At 40.2% G+C, this 17,389-nt stretch overlaps 1 protein-coding gene and 1 pseudogene across 30 annotated transcripts in view; both read left to right on the forward strand.

The window, feature by feature from the left end:
• Positions 1-17,389, forward strand: part of LOC109680562 (uncharacterized) — a 472,009-nt gene that overhangs the window by 393,581 nt on the left and 61,039 nt on the right. The gene's annotated exons all lie outside the window — the stretch shown is intronic.
• Positions 6,283-10,593, forward strand: LOC141419224 (pleckstrin homology domain-containing family F member 2-like; annotated as a pseudogene).

The following is a 17,389-nucleotide window of genomic DNA, read 5'->3' on the forward strand; positions in this document are numbered from 1 at the left end:
CACCAAATGGATTGAAAAAGTGCCTGTGTCCAGTTTTCCATGAATGGAGACAAAGAATGGAATGACAATGAATCAAAGTAACTGTTTTAGAAATCTCATCTCTAAAAATCTACAGAGAAATATATCAAAATTTTCAAAAAGAAGTAAGTAATATATTCCAATCATCCAGATTTTCCTGCCTTCCTCTGTGGCAGTCCCCACTCCACATCCCCACTAAACTGCTTGCCACAGGGAAGCCAGAGGCAGTCGTGTTCCCTGTTTTATCTTAGTAAACCACACCCCACCTCACTGTAACACTTCTAGGAGGGGACTGGGTGTGGCTGAAGTTCCAGCTGGGCTGAATTTAGCAAATAAGCTGGGCCATTCCCTGACTTTCTATAATGTAAGGAGCGGGATGATGGCCCTCTTCCTGCTGTGCCTTTGCAGACCTGTGCTCCTGCACCAGTGGACACACGAGGCTGTCTTACATTCCCCATGTGTGTTTTAGGGTTTTTTTTTTTTTTTTTTTAGTACTGGGACATGATCCCAGGGCCTTCAACTTGAGCCACTCCAGGAGCCCTATTTATGCAAAGGGTTTTTCGAGATAGGATCTAGCAATCCTAGTTAGTCCCAGTTAACCTTGAACTGTGATCCTCCTAATCTCTGCCTCCTGAGTATCTAGCATTACAGGCATAAGCCATTGGCACCCAGAGTGTTTCAGCCTTGATTGTCAAAACCAAAAATGAAAACAAGACATGGTCCTCTGCTAGGTGCCTGGCTCACACCTGTAATCCTAGTACAGATCAGAGGGATCACAGTTGGACACCAGCCAAGGCAAATATTTCAAGAGACCCAGTCTCACAAAACTCATCACAGAAAAGGGATGGTGGGTTATCTCAAGGTGTAGACCCTGAGTTCAAACCCCTGTACCACAAAAAAATGACTAGGGCCTGTGGCCTCAGTTAACACATTTCTCAGAGGATGCATAAAAGTTCTCCCTGACATTTCACTATTACATGCAACACACACCATAGCAAAGATTCAGATTAAAATAGGCAAGTAAACAACAACAAAAAATATAACCATTTATTCCAGGCTCGGGGCAGGTTTCTAGAAAAAGGAAAAAATGCACACTGGACCACTACATAAAAGATCACGGAAAAATTATTTTCTTAAAACTGTTCCCGATACCCCTCCCCCTCCACAAGACGGTGTCCATTCTGCTTTCCCTGGCATTAACTTCAGACACCCAAGTGTTCCCAACATGCACATAGCTCCTGCACCAAGGAACCCTCTCCATCTAGCAGACATTTCAGCCATCCCAACATGCACTCTTTCCCACTCACATCAGAAATCCTGGCACAAAACGCTGATCTCAAACAGACTTGCCTATTTACCTCCAAATCCCCTGTTAATACAAAGCGCTAAACCTCAGCTCAGCCCTGACCTTCACCTTCACTGTATACACCCCAGGGCCATGTAGACACATAAGGGACCCTCGCTGAGGTCGGTCACCTTGGCGTACCATCACCCAAAAGGCGGCATTAAGTGCCTTTCCCTCAAACTGTGTAGTGGTGGCTCTCCCTTTTTACCACACACCACCATCCAAAAACCGTGTCTCTGACTTGATGGGCAAACGTCCACCATGAAAACACCGGTGGTAACAGGGCAGTAGAGATGGGGCACACATGGCACTTTGCCAGGAAAAGGCAGGACGGTATCGCTGAGTCAAGACTCCAAGATTACCAGGGACTTTATTAAGTGCAAGTTCTACAAACTCAGAGCATTTGGAAAATACAAATAAATTCTCACTAGGATCAGAGACACATCCACGCTGCTGATCTCGTTCGGTCCATCCACCCAGTGGCCTCTTGGGCGGCCTCCCACCTCTGCACAGGACTCGCATTTCAGAGCGGACTTATCAAGCCTTTGCCAATCACAAGCCAACGCCATCTATTCTGTCTGTGGCCCTCTCTGTTACAGGACAGGGTCCCGGTGTCTTACCTGACCCGAGATGCCTGGGCCTAAAAGTTGGAGGCAGCACAACACCTACTCCCTGTCCACAAATCCTTTGTCTCTCAGGAGAGATAATGTTGATATTTAGATTTTTTTTTCCTCTGATCAGAACGCAGCGTCTTGTGCTTGTGGCACAAGTGCCCTACCACTTGAGCACGTCCCCTAATCCTTTTTGCTTCACTTTGTAGAGCTTGTTCTTCCCTGTTTTCAGATTGTTTCTGTCCCTGTTGTCTCACTCAGATTACAGATTTAAGCGAGCTCCCACAGCCAAGATCTTAAAAGGGCCGGGTTAGCAAACCCAAATGGCTTCCATTTTTGATAGCCACGCCCACTTACCATTTTTGGTAATACCTTTTGTCTCACTCCACCCAGCCTCTGCTCAACCACCACTTCCTATTACTCTTTAGCAGTTCATAGCAAAGCTGCCTAGGTACAAATTAAAAGTTTAGTTCTGTTTGTTAATACCTTTTACCTCACTACTCCACCCAGCCTCTGCTCAACTACCACTTCCTGTTCCTCTTTAGCAGTTCATAGCAAAGCTGCCTAGGTACAAATTAAAAGTTTAGTTCTGTTTGGTAATACCTTTTGCCTCACTCCACTCAGTCTCTGCTCAACCACCAGTTCCTATTCCTCTTTAGCAGTTCACAGCAAAGCTGCCTAGGTACAAATTAAAAGTTTAGTTCTGTTCATTTTGGACATTTTTTCGTATTGCAATTTTTTTTATTTTTATTTTTTGCTATACCTGGACTTGAATTCAGGGCCTCATGCTTGCTAGGCAGGCGCTATGCCACCTGAACCATTCCTCCTGCCCCCTACAGCAGTTTTTGCTATGGATTAAAATCTTCACTGAACCTTTTTAAATATATATATTTGTTGTTAGCACAATAAGACAGAAGAAACATACAATATGAGGGGATTAGAGAGGGAGCGTCAGCAGAAAAAAATAAATACATAAGAAGCAAACAAATAGCTAGGTGCCACCTATATCGTGGCTATTCAGGAAGCAGAGATCAGGAGGATCTGAGTTCTAAGCCAGCCCAGGAAAATATTCACCAGAGAGATCCTATCTAAAATAAATAAGTAAGTAAATAAATAAATAAAACCATCACAAAAGTGGGTTGGTGAAATGACTCAAGGTGTAGGCCCTGAGTTCAAGCCCCAGTACACCCAAAAGTGAAAACAAAAAAAAGAATTGTGCATTACCCAAACATAAAAAAGTTAGTAACAATATACCCATATTATGAAATAACTACTTTTTAACATTTGTTTAAGCCCAGTTCTAATAAGGTATAGATAAAATAATATATTTCTAGAGATAATAATCTATGCTTTGATAATGCAAACTGAAATATAATCAAGAAAATTACCTATGCATAAAACATTATTTCCCTTATGTAAAACAGTATTATTTTCAACAAGATTGCAATATATGATGTCAATACACAAAATAACTATTTCAACACAGTAGCAATTGACAATCTAAAAACAAACTGAAAAAAATCCAATTAAAAAAGACTTCTGCCTATAGTGGTAGCTTCTGCCTCCTATAGTCCTAGCTACTTGGAAAGCTTAGATCAGCAGGATACTAATTCTAGGCCAGCTCAGGCAAATAGTTTGTGAGTCCCCATATGCACAGTGAACACAGCTAAATAGACCAGAGCCATGGATCAAGGGATAAAACATCTGCTTTGCAAGCACAAATCCATGAGTTCAAACCCCACTCCCTCAAAATGAATTAAAACAAAAAAATTCTTAAAAGAATCCTGAAAATGTGACAAAGGTGCCCACTTTCTCTACTCCTATTCAACATAGTCTCTTGGCTAGGAAGCCAGAGCAATAAGGCAGGAAGAAGAAATAAAAGAAATATAAATCAGTAAAGAAGTCAAACTATCTCTTTTCTCAGATGACATGATCTAACACCTAAAAGACACGAAAAAATTACACAAAAACCTCCTGCATAAGCAGGATACAAAATCCACTTACAAAAATCAGCAGCCTTTCTATACACCAACAATGAATGGATTGAGAAGGAATATAGGAAAGCAGTTACATTTATAAAAGCCTCAAAAAAAATCAAATACCTAAGAATAAACTTAACATAGGACATGAATGACCTCTAGAAGGAAAACTACAAACCACTAAAGAAAGAAATTGAAGAAGAATACAGAAGATGTGGTTTGAAATCAGGGCCTTGTGCTTGCTAGGAAGGATGCTCTACCACATGAGCAATGTGTTTGGCTCTTTTTATTTTATGTAGTTTTCGAATTAGGTTTCACATTCTTGCCTGGCTTGGATCACTATGCTCATATTTACACTTCCCACATATCTGTGATGACAGGCATATGCCAGTGTACCGAGCTTTTTCTTGGATGAAATGGGCTCTAACAATCTTTCTTGCCTAGGATTGCCTCAAGCAATGATCCTCCCAATCTCCACATCCTGACTACTCAGGATTTCTGTCATGAGCCATCACACGGGCTGGTGAAATAAAATTTTATTAGACTGGTTCAAAATCAGTTTTAGGTGCATAGCAAAAGGAACACTAAGTATAGGTTTCCCATTCACTCTCTGTCCTGGTAAAAGGCACAACCTTTCCCAGTATCAAAGTCTTATGATGTGGTGGGTGAAGTTCCACTGGACATCATAATAACACAGTGTCCAGAATTTACTTTAGGGCCTATTCAGGAGCCTCTGCATCCTATGGATTTGGACAAATGCGTAGTCATTTATCCACTATTGATATCATAAGACTATCATCACTGCCTTAAGAATTCTGTGCTTTGCCTTTGCATCCCTATTTTTAATCCCTATTGAAATGCCATATTTTGAAAATCTGACAGGTTTTAAGCCAGGCATATGCCTATGGTCCCCACTACACAGGAGGCTGAGAGGAGGATCACTTGGACATAGAAATTGGCAGTATGTAACAATCCACCTCAAAAACAAAAATGCTCAGTTTTCTGATGTTGCCTAAGGTGCAATAGTTACTTGCATGTTTTTGATGGCAGTTGTATACAAAATGATGGGTTATGTTTAATAACACATGTACTTTCATGACCTATACCAAGTATCATTTCAAGTTTCAAATAACTCTTGATATCTCAGTAACTTATGTAGAATTCTACAAAATTAAACAGAGTGCATGCAATGATGATATCCAGCTTAAAAGAGCAGATTTTGTTCCAGTTTTTACTGTACCAAATAATGGGTTTCATGATGATTTTTTTCATATGTACAGATGGGTACTTCCATCATATTCACCACAATTACCTATTGTTATCCTCCTGCTATGACCTGCAGGTTTCCTTCTCTTTTGAAATCATCTTCGTTCTGCTTTCATGAAAATGAGGAGGGAGTTATTAATCTCAGAAAGTATCTCTCCAAACAGTCACAATGGTGTAATTTCACTCAGTTATGATTAGAAAACACTTTAGGGATTAATAATTCAACACAAAAGAAAACTACATAAGTTACTATTCTAAGAACATCATGTAAACAAATACATGTGTAAAAACAATGAAGATCAAATATATGTTATGTTTAGAAACACAAGAGAGCCATGTGGACAGTGTCAGAATATTGTAAGAGGTTATATAGGCACAGACTGTGACCATGTACATGTTTAAGGAGAAACATGCCCCAGACACCTACCAAGTGTAGTCTACAACCCATCGTCTGAGCTTACCTTACACACCTCAACTATGCTGCTTCACTGAGGTCCCTTCTCCAGACCACGTGGAAATATTCTCTGGGTGAAAAGCAAAAGTTTTACATTCATCTTGTTCTTCACTCCAAAGTAGCAGTGTAAGAAAACAAGCACTGAAGGAAAAATATTGACGTTAAATGAACTCTTTTATGCTTGTCTATCTGTCTGTCTGTCTGTCTGTTTTTTGAGACAGGGTCTCATTATGTAGACCAGATTGGCCTTGAACTCATGATCATCCAGTCTCAGACTCCAAAGTGCTAGGATTAGAGACATGCAATACCATGCCTGGCTGTGACCTGTCTTAATAATAAAATAATATTTTATTTACAAGGATAAAAAGACATGACCAATGAGGGAAAAAGTGATCTCAAAAACTAATACATGACTGAACTATGTCTATACTAATCACTAAGTCAGTATAGGGGAATAGTAGGTTATGAAAGGTGTATGGAATTAAAATATACCAGTATTTTATGTCAAATGGAAAGAATAAAAGTATTGATAAACTAGTCATAGAATAGTTCTAATTCATAGAATATTCTAATTCATAGAATTTTATCTCATAATCAATTGAACTTATATAAATGTGGGCATTTAGCTGGGTGCCAGTGGCTCACGCCTGTAATCCTAGCTACTCAAGAGGCAGAGATCAGGAAGATTGAGATTTGAAGCCAGCCCAGGAAAATAGTTTATGAGACACCATCTCAAAAAAAAAAATTCACAAAAAACACTGGTGGAGCTCAAAGTACAGGCCCTTATCTCAAACCCCAGTATTGCAAAACAAAAAATGTGGACATTTGTCTTATATTACACTGAAGATTATTTGAGATAAACAACAGTAACAAAATAAATTATCAAAGTTTTTCTAACACTTCTACCATTCAGATTAAATACACTTCAATATATGAAAATTATAAATATAGAATATCAATAATACAAGGGCAAACACTATATTATCATCCTAATAGATTAAGAGAAAGGCTTGGGGAAATTCAACATGCTTTCATAATGAAAACTCTGAAGAAACTAGTAATAAAAGGAACAAACCTCAACATGATATGAGCTATATATTGCAAAACTATAGCTCAATACTGACTGGCTACAGTAAACATGGAAATACTGGAGACATGAACAAAACAGCTTGCCCACTATCCCTGCTGCTTCTCAAAATAATACTATAATTCCTAGGCAAGCAATGAGATAGGAGAAAGAAATGAAATTTATTCAGACAGGGAGGAAAAAAGTCAAATTTCCTATTTGTGAGGGAATGATCTTAAAAGACACTAAAATCTTAAAGAAAAACTCATTTCTCATACACACATTCAGCAAAGTTTAAATATTCAAAATTCAATATATAAGAATCAGGACTGCTTATATATGCAAAGATCAATAGGCAGAGACAGAAATCAAGAAACAATCCCATTCATAATAGCCTCTAAAAGTAAAATAAAATAACTAAGAGGAGTTCTCCTCTAAGAGGAGAACTATAAAACATTGAAGGAAGAAGACACTAGAAGATGGAAAGGTTTCTTATGTTCATGGCATGACAGAATGGCCATTGTGAAAATGGCTGTACTACCAAAGCCACCTATATATTCAATGCAATCCTAATCAAAATGGGAAATTTTTTCTACCTCTTCACAGAGGAAGAGAAATCATTCCCAAAGTTCATATGGAAGGACAAAAGACCTCAAACACAAACTAATGCTGAGCAAAAAAGAGCAACACGACAGGTGTTCAAATTATACTACATAGGGGCGGCACACCAGTGGCTTATTCCTACAATCCTAGCTCCTTGAGAGGCAGAGATCAGGAGGATCATGTTTTGATGCCAATGTAGGCAGACAGTTCATGAGATCTTATCTCAAAAAAAACCTAACATAAAAAAGGGTTGGTAGAGTGAGTGAAGGGCCAGAGATCCTGCTTAGCAAGTGTGAGGCCCAGAGTTCAAATGTCAGTACTGCCAACACAAAAACAAAATCAATACCCTGTACTACAGAGAGAAAACACTGGGAGATATATGCATAGGAAACAACTTCCTGAATAGAACTCTAATTGCTCAGCAAACAAGATCAAGGAATAACAAATGGGACTGCATTCAATTAAAAAAACTTCTGTACAGCAAAGGAAATGTCACCAGCATAAAGAAACAGCTTATGCAATAGGAGAAAACCTTTGCCAGCTATTCAACTGACAAGGGATTAAAATCCAGAACATACAATGACCTCCAAAAAAAACTCCAAAAGAATCACTATTAATTATTGAATTATTAATTTGCAATTAATAAATGGACAAATGAACTGAACTGACATTTCTCCAAACAGTAAGTACAACAGGCCAATAAGTACATGAAGAAATATTGAAAACTTCTGGTCAAAAAGAAATGCAAATCAATATGACACTGACATTGCATCTTACCCCACTTATAAATTCTATCATCCAGATTACATACACAAAAGAATAGTGAACTTTAGTACTGGTTTCCCAATCAGAAAAAAAACTTGGGGTGGAATATAGTCTGTTTTAGGAACAGTGGAAATATTTTAAAATAATCTTTCAAACAGTATTCATTGTGGAAGAAAGAACTAGAATTTTATGTGATACAAATATCTGAAGTAGAGCTCACAAATGGCTCTGAACTGAACCCACTATATAAATATTAGGAAAGCAAACCAACCTTAATGTAATTGTTAAGATAAGTATGCTGGCACTAAAGTCTTAGGAGAACATAAACCAAATTCTCATCCTTTTCCCTATTTAGTAGTAAAATTTGACAGGAATTCTTGGTTAGACCCATAAGGTGGCACTGGTGAAAAAGAAAATACATTATAAAATTTAAGCTTACTAGTTTGGGTTTTTTTAAATATGAGATTTCTAAGAGCTAGAAATGGAAAACTGAAAACATCATGCAGAAGCCTTCCTGATCACCATAAATTCTGACTGAAATTCAATTAAAATAAAAATACTTTCTTAAATAAAACAGAACACAAACAAGAAATAATGCTGGCATGGATGTGGGGGAAAAGGAAGTCTTATACACTGTTGGTGGGAATATAATTAGTGCACCCACTGTGAAAAGTACTGTGGAGTTTCTTCAGAAAATTAAAAATTGAACTACCATATTATCTGCAAATATGACCACTGGGCTCATATATGAAGGAATGTAAGACAGGATACATGCTTCTTGCAGCACTATTCACAATATCCACACTATGGAGTAAGACTAGGTGCATTTCAACTGATGAATCAATAAAGAAAATATCATGCACATGTATAGATAGTCGAGAATTTTTCTATCATAAAGAAGAATGATATTAGGACATTTGCAGTAAAATGGATGGAACCGATGATCATCATGTTAAGTGAGGCCAGGTTCAGAAGAACAGAAGACAACAGTCCCATGATTCCTCTCTCAAGACATATATACAGATATGTGTGTCTTTGCACCTGTTGTCTGGGTGAGAGCATGCGAGTGTGCATGTATGAGAAAAGCCAGCCTGGGAGCTGTTGTCTGGTTCAACTTAGGTTGGGGAGTCACCTGCAAGTGATTGCATGGGCCAACCACCCACTGCTTACACCCTGCTGGACTGTTAGCCAAAGATGGTGGATCTTTTGGCAAGCAGTGAAGTAAATACTAGACTTATAAGTAGAATGGAAAACTTGTGGAGCAGCTGGTCAACACTTAACCATACCTGGACGAGTTCTTATTGGAGAAGGAGTATTGACTAAGCTGTGCAGAGAGAAGCCTAAAGCAAAGCACTTTTTCTTATTTAATGGCCTTCTTGTATATGGCAATACTGTCATCCAGAGGAAGAAATACAACAAACGATATATTATCCTCTGGAAATGTCACTATGGAGTCCATCAAAAAATGAAGGAGAATTAAGGAACAGATGGCTCATTAAGACACCAAGTCATTTGCAATGTATGTTGTCACTGCCACTGAGAAGTCAGAATGCATGAATTGCATAAATAAATGTGTTACTGATTTACTCTCCCAAAGTGGGAAGTCACCTAGTAATGATCATACTTCTGTCTGGGATCCTGACTCTGAGGTTGACTGTTTATGTGTTATCAGAAAGCAAATTCATTATTGTCACCATTGCTAAAAATGTAGTTTTTGTTGTTTGCGGGCCCTGCTGTGAAAGAGCTTTCTTCTTCCCATCCAGTCTTCTAAGCATGTGTGAATGTGTGACCTCTGCTATGATCTTCGTTCCACTGCAGATATGGCAAAGCCTATTAGATCAGACTCTTACATTCAGCCATTGGAATTTGCTTTAACTGATATATCTGATGATGATCATAGTAGTGACTAAGGACATATTTTGAAATATTTAATTGGATGTGAATATCTGAGAAACTAGCTTTGGATGAAATGTAAAATTTTGAACTCTGTCAGTTTTGTTCTAGCCATGAATTTGCCTGAGAAAATTTTTACCAATTTCCATCAATATAATCTTATAGAAAGAAGGTCCCCCATGCTCCCCAGTCCTGCCTTCTGCCCCTGCTCTGTATTGTTACTGCAAGAGACTGTTAAAAATAGATGAGATAAATTTTTGGTTTCTTATTTCTGTTTATTTCTAGATTATTTTCTTGGAAAGTTCAGAAAACATGTTTATTTAACAGATCATGTACTACATTGTTTTCTTTTTCTGTTATATGGAAAAACTTGAGAATAGAATGGTGGAAACAAGAGTATAATGTGATTAATTAATAATATTGTTAGCTCTTTTTCTAACCATTCTATGTAATGGATGGTAAAACATGGTTTGGAAACACTGTTAAACTTTTTTTTTGTATACCAAGTGGTAACTTGTCGTACTACCACTGTTACATGAAATATAAGCCCCTACCTTCTCACTTTTTGGTTTATTTTTTAAAAATACACTGGTGTCTTTCAAGGTAATAAAAATGAGTATTTATAAATGCATATAACTAGGAATACTTCTAATCGACAGCTACAAATAACTAAATTTAGAAGTTTCTTCATTTTATATGAATAAATATTTTTCATAAAATAGTCATACACAGACGTGACAGGATTGTAATTAAGAGACTGTTCTGCAAAGAATAAAGGGGAGGTGGGAGAGAATAGGAGTATGATGGGTGTGAACAACATCAAAATACAATGTGTCTGCATGGAGAGGGCATAAGGAGACCCCATGAAAGCTATTGAAAACCAGAAAACAGAGAAATGGAGAAAAGACAGGGCAATGGAGAGAGTGTTTACATTATCAGGATACAATGTAGGTACATGTGAAATATCATGGGGAAAACACTTTGTACAATTATACATATCAATAAAAGCATCAAAAATGATATTGTTACGTCAACATAAAGCTATACATAGAAACCACTGAGTAAAGTTCAATGTCTAAAACATCATCCTTAAAATTATGATCGGGTGATTTTTGCAATGTTTTCAAACCAACTCAATGTGAACAATATTTTTCAAATTATGTTGCTAGGAAAAGTGGATATACACATGTATATAAGTTGGAATTCTCACTGAAGCCATATAAATGGGCTCAACACAGATCCTACACCTAAACATAAGATCAAGAACCATGAAAACATGAATAAATTTTCATGATCTTCATTGAAATAATGGTTTCTATATAACACCCAAAGTGCAATTGATGTTAGTAAAAATGATACTGAATTTCATTAGAATGAAGACATTTTGTGATTTAAAAAACACTCAGTTGTGTGCATGATGACTTACCCCAGTAGTTGCAGAATTTGGGAAGCAGATTAAGGAAGGTCTGAGACTGAGATCAGCCTGGGCTGCATAGCCAATTCAAGGTCAGTCTGAGCTGCATAGGGAGATTCTGTCTCAAAAATAAGAGATGTGGATTTACCTGAGTGGTATACAACTTGTCTATTATGCACAAGTCTTTGGGCTCAATCCCCAATATGCAAATAAGTATATAAATTGATAAACAATAAACTCAAACTACACTACCAAAAAATGAAAATAAACAAAAGATTAAGAGAATATATTTTTAAAAGATCATAGATTAGGATCTATTGTGCAGAAAAAATAGGAAATTCCTATGAATCAAAAAGAAAAATATCATAATTAAAAATGGGTGAATGAAAGGGCTGAGAAGAGAGCTTAAGTGGTAAAGGGCCCACCTGAGAAACACAAGGCACTTACTTCCAACATTATTACTGCCAAAAAATAGCTATAAACAATTAACATACAAAAAATGGTGAATTATGGGGCAAAGCAAAATGGAAGACTAGGACATTCTAGTGATTATCTCTGCAAAAACATCAATTTGTACAACTACCTGTGCAAGACAATATCTTCATATGACTATGAAAATGAGCTTAAAGGTCACAGGACCTCCTTATAACAAGAAGGCTGAAGTGGATAGGAAGGGAAGTTTTGCATTATCCCTCAAGACCATAAAGCACAGAACAGAGAGAGATGCCATTTGCTTAGGAAAAGAACTTTCTAGTTATCTTTAAATCTGGGCCCAGAATTGTAAATCCCAGCACTTTGGGCACAATCCCATGATACCCAACTCCAGGCCAGTCACCGTGGACTGGAGTCCATAGTCCCTTCAAGTTAACCTTGATCTATAATCTGCTTCCCTGCAGATAGAACAGTGGCCTTGGGCAGTAGAAGGCAATCAGTATCAGGCAGGACACAGGATTTGGGACTGTGCTATCCTTTCAGCAGCCTTATTGATCGAGGAATTCCAGCCTAGTACCACATGAGTCTCAGAGGTCATAGGATTCCCACCCAGCAAAGCTTGACTTGGCTGGGATTCCCAGGCTAAGGCATTCCTTGTGCAGCAGAGTCTAAGGCAGTCCTGGACTTAGGGACTACATCAGATGGCCTGCCCACATTTCAGGATAGGTTAACAATTGAATGGCATTCCATGTAAGGCCTGTCAGAAAGATGGAATTAACTACCTCCCTCATTGAAAGTGCAGGCATGAATGTATGACCAAAAGGTGCAAGAACATGCAAGTAAACATGATATCAGAGTTGAAAATGTACAGCTGGAGGTATGCCTCAAGTGATAGAGTGAAGCTTAGGAAGCAGAAAGCCCTGAGTTCAAACTGCAGTACCACCAAAGACAAGTACCAATCAATAAACTGAAAAATGCCTGTCCCGTCCTGCAGGACACATCAGCGTGGGTAGCGAACCTAGAAGGGGAAGAATGAAGGGACAAGAGACACGAAGGATGACAGCAAGACAGGAGTTCTGATCAAGCTGCAAAATTTTATTGTTCACACAGGGGTATTTATGTGCTGAGGGAGTGAGGGGTACGACTAGGTGCAGGCTGGTTGGCTGGTTCTGCTATAGGACTTCTGATAGGGTGCACGTTCGCTCCGGCGGCAAGGTAAACTCCCGGAAGAGAAGCGGGGACGGCGCCATCTTGTGCTGGAGATGGAGAAGTTGGGACAAACAACCGCAAAATGTTCCAGGGCAAGGTCAAGACAGAATGGCTCACAAAGGGAGCCTTGTCTCCGACATTTCCCCCTTATTCTTATACAAACATGACCAGAATATGTCGGCTTATTGAGAGGGGATGACAGAGGCCCAGTTCCTCAGGGTGGAGATCATTTTTGCTTTGTAAGCAAGCATCCTTGCTAAGTTCTCAAGAGAATCTCCTCAGCATGTTTTTTGAGGAGGCGGATTTTTTAGGAGCATGCCAACCGCCATGCACCAGGGCATGTCATACAGAGGTCTTGGGTCTGGGGATCCTAGGATCCACCCTCCTGCAGTCTTACCTGCACCCTCGTTTAGAAAAGCCTTTATGATCACTCTCCCTGGGTGCTGCCTCCCCCAAGCAGAGGGGCCCAGTGGAGGAGGGCCCAATGGGCGATGAGTGGTCAAGAATGTTATATAAGAGGGGGTGGCAGAGAGAAAATTTGGAAACCCAGATGGAGCATTTAGCGAGTTTCTATTGAAAGGAAGGTCTCAGGAGCACGGTCTTCCATATCCAGGCGATGATAATGGACCTGTATAGGCTTAGAGGCTAAGGTGTTAATTTGTTCTTTAATGAATTGCATCAGCCTGTTTATAATGCAGGGCCCTATGATCACAATTAAAAGTAGACCTAGCAAGGGGCCTAATAGTGGAAGAAGGTAGGGTAGAATTCCATTAAGCCCAGTCCAGAGGGGGTTTTCAAATAGCTCCCTTTGTCTCTTTTCTAAATCTTCTTGAAGCTGTTTAATTTTGGTGCGTACTATGCCTGATTTATTGGCATAAAAGCAGCATCTTTCCCCTAAGGCCAAGCAGATACCTCCCTGGTTGGCTGTTAGCAGATCTAAGCCTCGCCTGTTCTGAAGGACCACTTCTGCCAGGGAGTCTATTTGGTCCTGTAAATCCTTAATGGTTCCAGATAGAGTTTGTACATCATTTATAAGTTGTTGAGATAGGCGACGGTAAGAGTGTATAGCCGTGCCTAAGCCAGCTGTACCTGTGCCTATAGCTGCTGTTATTCCAAGGCTGGCAAGGAGCGGTAAGGCTTGTATTGCCCGTTTGTCTTTTAATTAAGGTGTCTAAGCTAGGAATGGGCAGTGGTTCATCTCCTGAGACAACAGTAATATCTGGGAGTAATAAGGCAACAACACAGCCACCAGTCCAATTTGCTGGAAGCCTGGGGAAGGCTGAGTTTCCTCCACACAAAAAAACTGTACTGTTGGGGGGACAAAGAGCTGGGGTGGGTGAGGAATAATTTAGAACTGATGAGCAATTTCCAAAAGAACTAACCCCAACGTCAATATCATAAGAATTATTTTGCATCCTGCCTTGAAGGCATACTGTAGGTGCATCCATAGGCTGTACTTTAAAGGGAAGTCCAGATTGGCAGGTATCCTGATTATTTATGGTGGAGTTAACAGGTATTGCCATGGGCATTATTGCTCCTGTGGTCATGCAAAGCCAGCAATCCTTAGCAAGGGTGGGGTTGGAAGTGTTAAGCAAGGAGAAGGTACTTCCCAAAATATCTAATGTATTGGGATCTAAATCTGGAATCTGAGATTTAGGCAACATTAAGGGGTGATATGTGAGTTCGGGGATTTGGGGTTTTAAAAGCTCGATTATTTGAAGATGTTTGACAGCATTCGTGGGTCCTCCACCATCAGAGACCCCTGTAGGAGGGCGGGAAGCCGTCTGCATAGCATTTTGCCCAATTTTAACAAGTTTTAAAGTACCATTATCAAAGGGTGCACTTTTGAGAATGTCATTAATCAAGTTCCAATAAGAAAAGGCGGTCACAGGGACCTTTTCGGGGCCAAAAGATTCATAATAGTCTTTTAAACAGTCTCCGACCCGGAGCCATCTTTTACCATCAATGGTTCCTTCGAGAGGAAACCAAGGACATAAATCTCCTATGTAACAAAAGAATGACCTCAAGTCTTTTTTCTTAACACGCGCCCCTCGTGTCTTGAGGGCCTCCTTGAGGCCTGAAAGAAACAAATCATGTGACGATCGCGAACTCCGCTTGGGCCCAAGCCTTCCCGGAGGACGGTGTTCTCCCCGCAATCAAAGGAATAGCTACAGCCACGTTGGGTGCCAGATGTCCCGTCCTGCAGGACACATCAGCGTGGGTAGCGAACCTAGAAGGGGAAGAATGAAGGGACAAGAGACACGAAGGATGACAGCAAGACAGGAGTTCTGATCAAGCTGCAAAATTTTATTGTTCACACAGGGGTATTTATGTGCTGAGGGAGTGAGGGGTACGACTAGGTGCAGGCTGGTTGGCTGGTTCTGCTATAGGACTTCTGATAGGGTGCACGTTCGCTCCGGCGGCAAGGTAAACTCCCGGAAGAGAAGCGGGGACGGCGCCATCTTGTGCTGGAGATGGAGAAGTTGGGACAAACAACCGCAAAATGTTCCAGGGCAAGGTCAAGACAGAATGGCTCACAAAGGGAGCCTTGTCTCCGACAAATGCCTGTGACCAATCTTTCATAAATGGAGATGTTTGTAGCCTGATAAAGAAATAAAGTAACCACTTTAGGAATCTCACAGGTTGTGATATATAAAAATTGTTCAAAGCAACAAACCCACCCTGTAGCTACTTTCCATACCTCCTGCATTAGAACCTCTGCAGAACTGTTGGGAGGGGACTGCTACCAGCACACTAAGTGGAGCTTATGCGAACCCATCTCCTTCACACCTATTCCACAGGGTCATAGTGATAAAGAACGTGTAAGTAGTACATGCTATGGCAGCTACCTGTAGGGGTCACTGCCATCTTCCACAGGCTAAGGTTGCACAAACCCACACAAAACTGCCTGTCTGTTCTCAGCCAGGAGAGCTGTCTTCCCAGCTGCACCTGAGTATTCAGTATTCGTCTGACCTAGGTACTTCCCAAAATAGGCAGTGTGTGGCTGAAATTCGAGCAGGACAGATCTGAGAATGACCTGGAAATGGATGAAACTATCAGCACCACAATAGCACACCTTTGGACACTCCTGCCTGTGCACTAGCAATCAGTTTTGGGAGACCTTAAAAAGTTTCTCACATGGCCAAGACCCTTTGCAATCCCAAGAAAACTTTTAATCTTTAAAAAAATTTTTTTGATGTGATGGGGTTTTGAACTCAGGGCTTTGCACTTGATAGCAAGCACTCTACCGCTTGGACCAAAACCTGCACTCAATATTCCTCTGGTTATTTTTGCAGATGGGGTCTCAGGAACTATTAGCCCAGGCTAGCTTCAAACCACAATCTCCTGATCTCAGCTTCCATGTAGCTAGGATTATAGGCGTTAGTCACCAGTGCCTGGCAAAATCTTTCAATCTTGATTCTGAAAACCAGGAAGAACAATGAAAAAAAACTCAGTCCTATCTTTATCTTACAATAAAATCATCACCTCAGCCCTCACCCTCTTCTCACTCCCCCTCCTCCCTCCACACCACAGTCATCATCCCACTGATCTTTACATTGCCTTAGACACCCCAGTGGCCCTAACAACCACCTAGTCCCTTCTCTCAACATACTCTACCCACCACTGTATCACAGATACCCCTGGTCCCAATGTCTGGTCTTTCACCAGTGCCATCCTGATCTTAACTCCCAACACACCAACACCCATTCACCTCTAAAACACCAGGGCCCAAAACTCCCTTCTGAATCTAGTCTACTTGCCCCCAATCCTTGCCACTCCAAAATACTCTCAGAACCTCATATCAATCATCCTCGCCAAAATCACAATGCCATGCTGCAGTGTCATGTAGACACAAATGTACCCTACCTCAGGACAGTCACCATCTCCACACTGAAAAAAGTAGCACATCTTCCCCCCAAATGTGCCATGGTCACTCATCTCACTCCCCTCCACACATCACCATTAACACCATGCATTACCTGGCTCAGACTTGAAAGACAAACATCCATCATGAAAACTCCTGGGTGACAAGAAAAGATACATAGTGGGACAGAGGTGACACGATGCAGCCAGAACAACTCACAGTGTGAATGTTAACTACCAAGACTCCAAACGTATCCTATCTGGTTCTCTGAAACCAAGGGTTTTGGACCTCCCAACTTTTACATCTATATTCTAAGTCCTACAAACTTTAATACATGTTGAATAAAAATGAACATTCCCCAGGCTCAGAGAAACCCCAGTGCTGCTGACTTTCTCACTCCATCTGCTTAGTAACTGGTCCTCATGTGAGGTTCAGGCCCCTCTGATCTCCTCTCCTCCACACGGGACAT

The sequence above is a fragment of the Castor canadensis genome, chromosome 19 (genome assembly GCF_047511655.1).
Source record: "Castor canadensis chromosome 19, mCasCan1.hap1v2, whole genome shotgun sequence".
Taxonomy (NCBI): domain Eukaryota; kingdom Metazoa; phylum Chordata; class Mammalia; order Rodentia; family Castoridae; genus Castor; species Castor canadensis.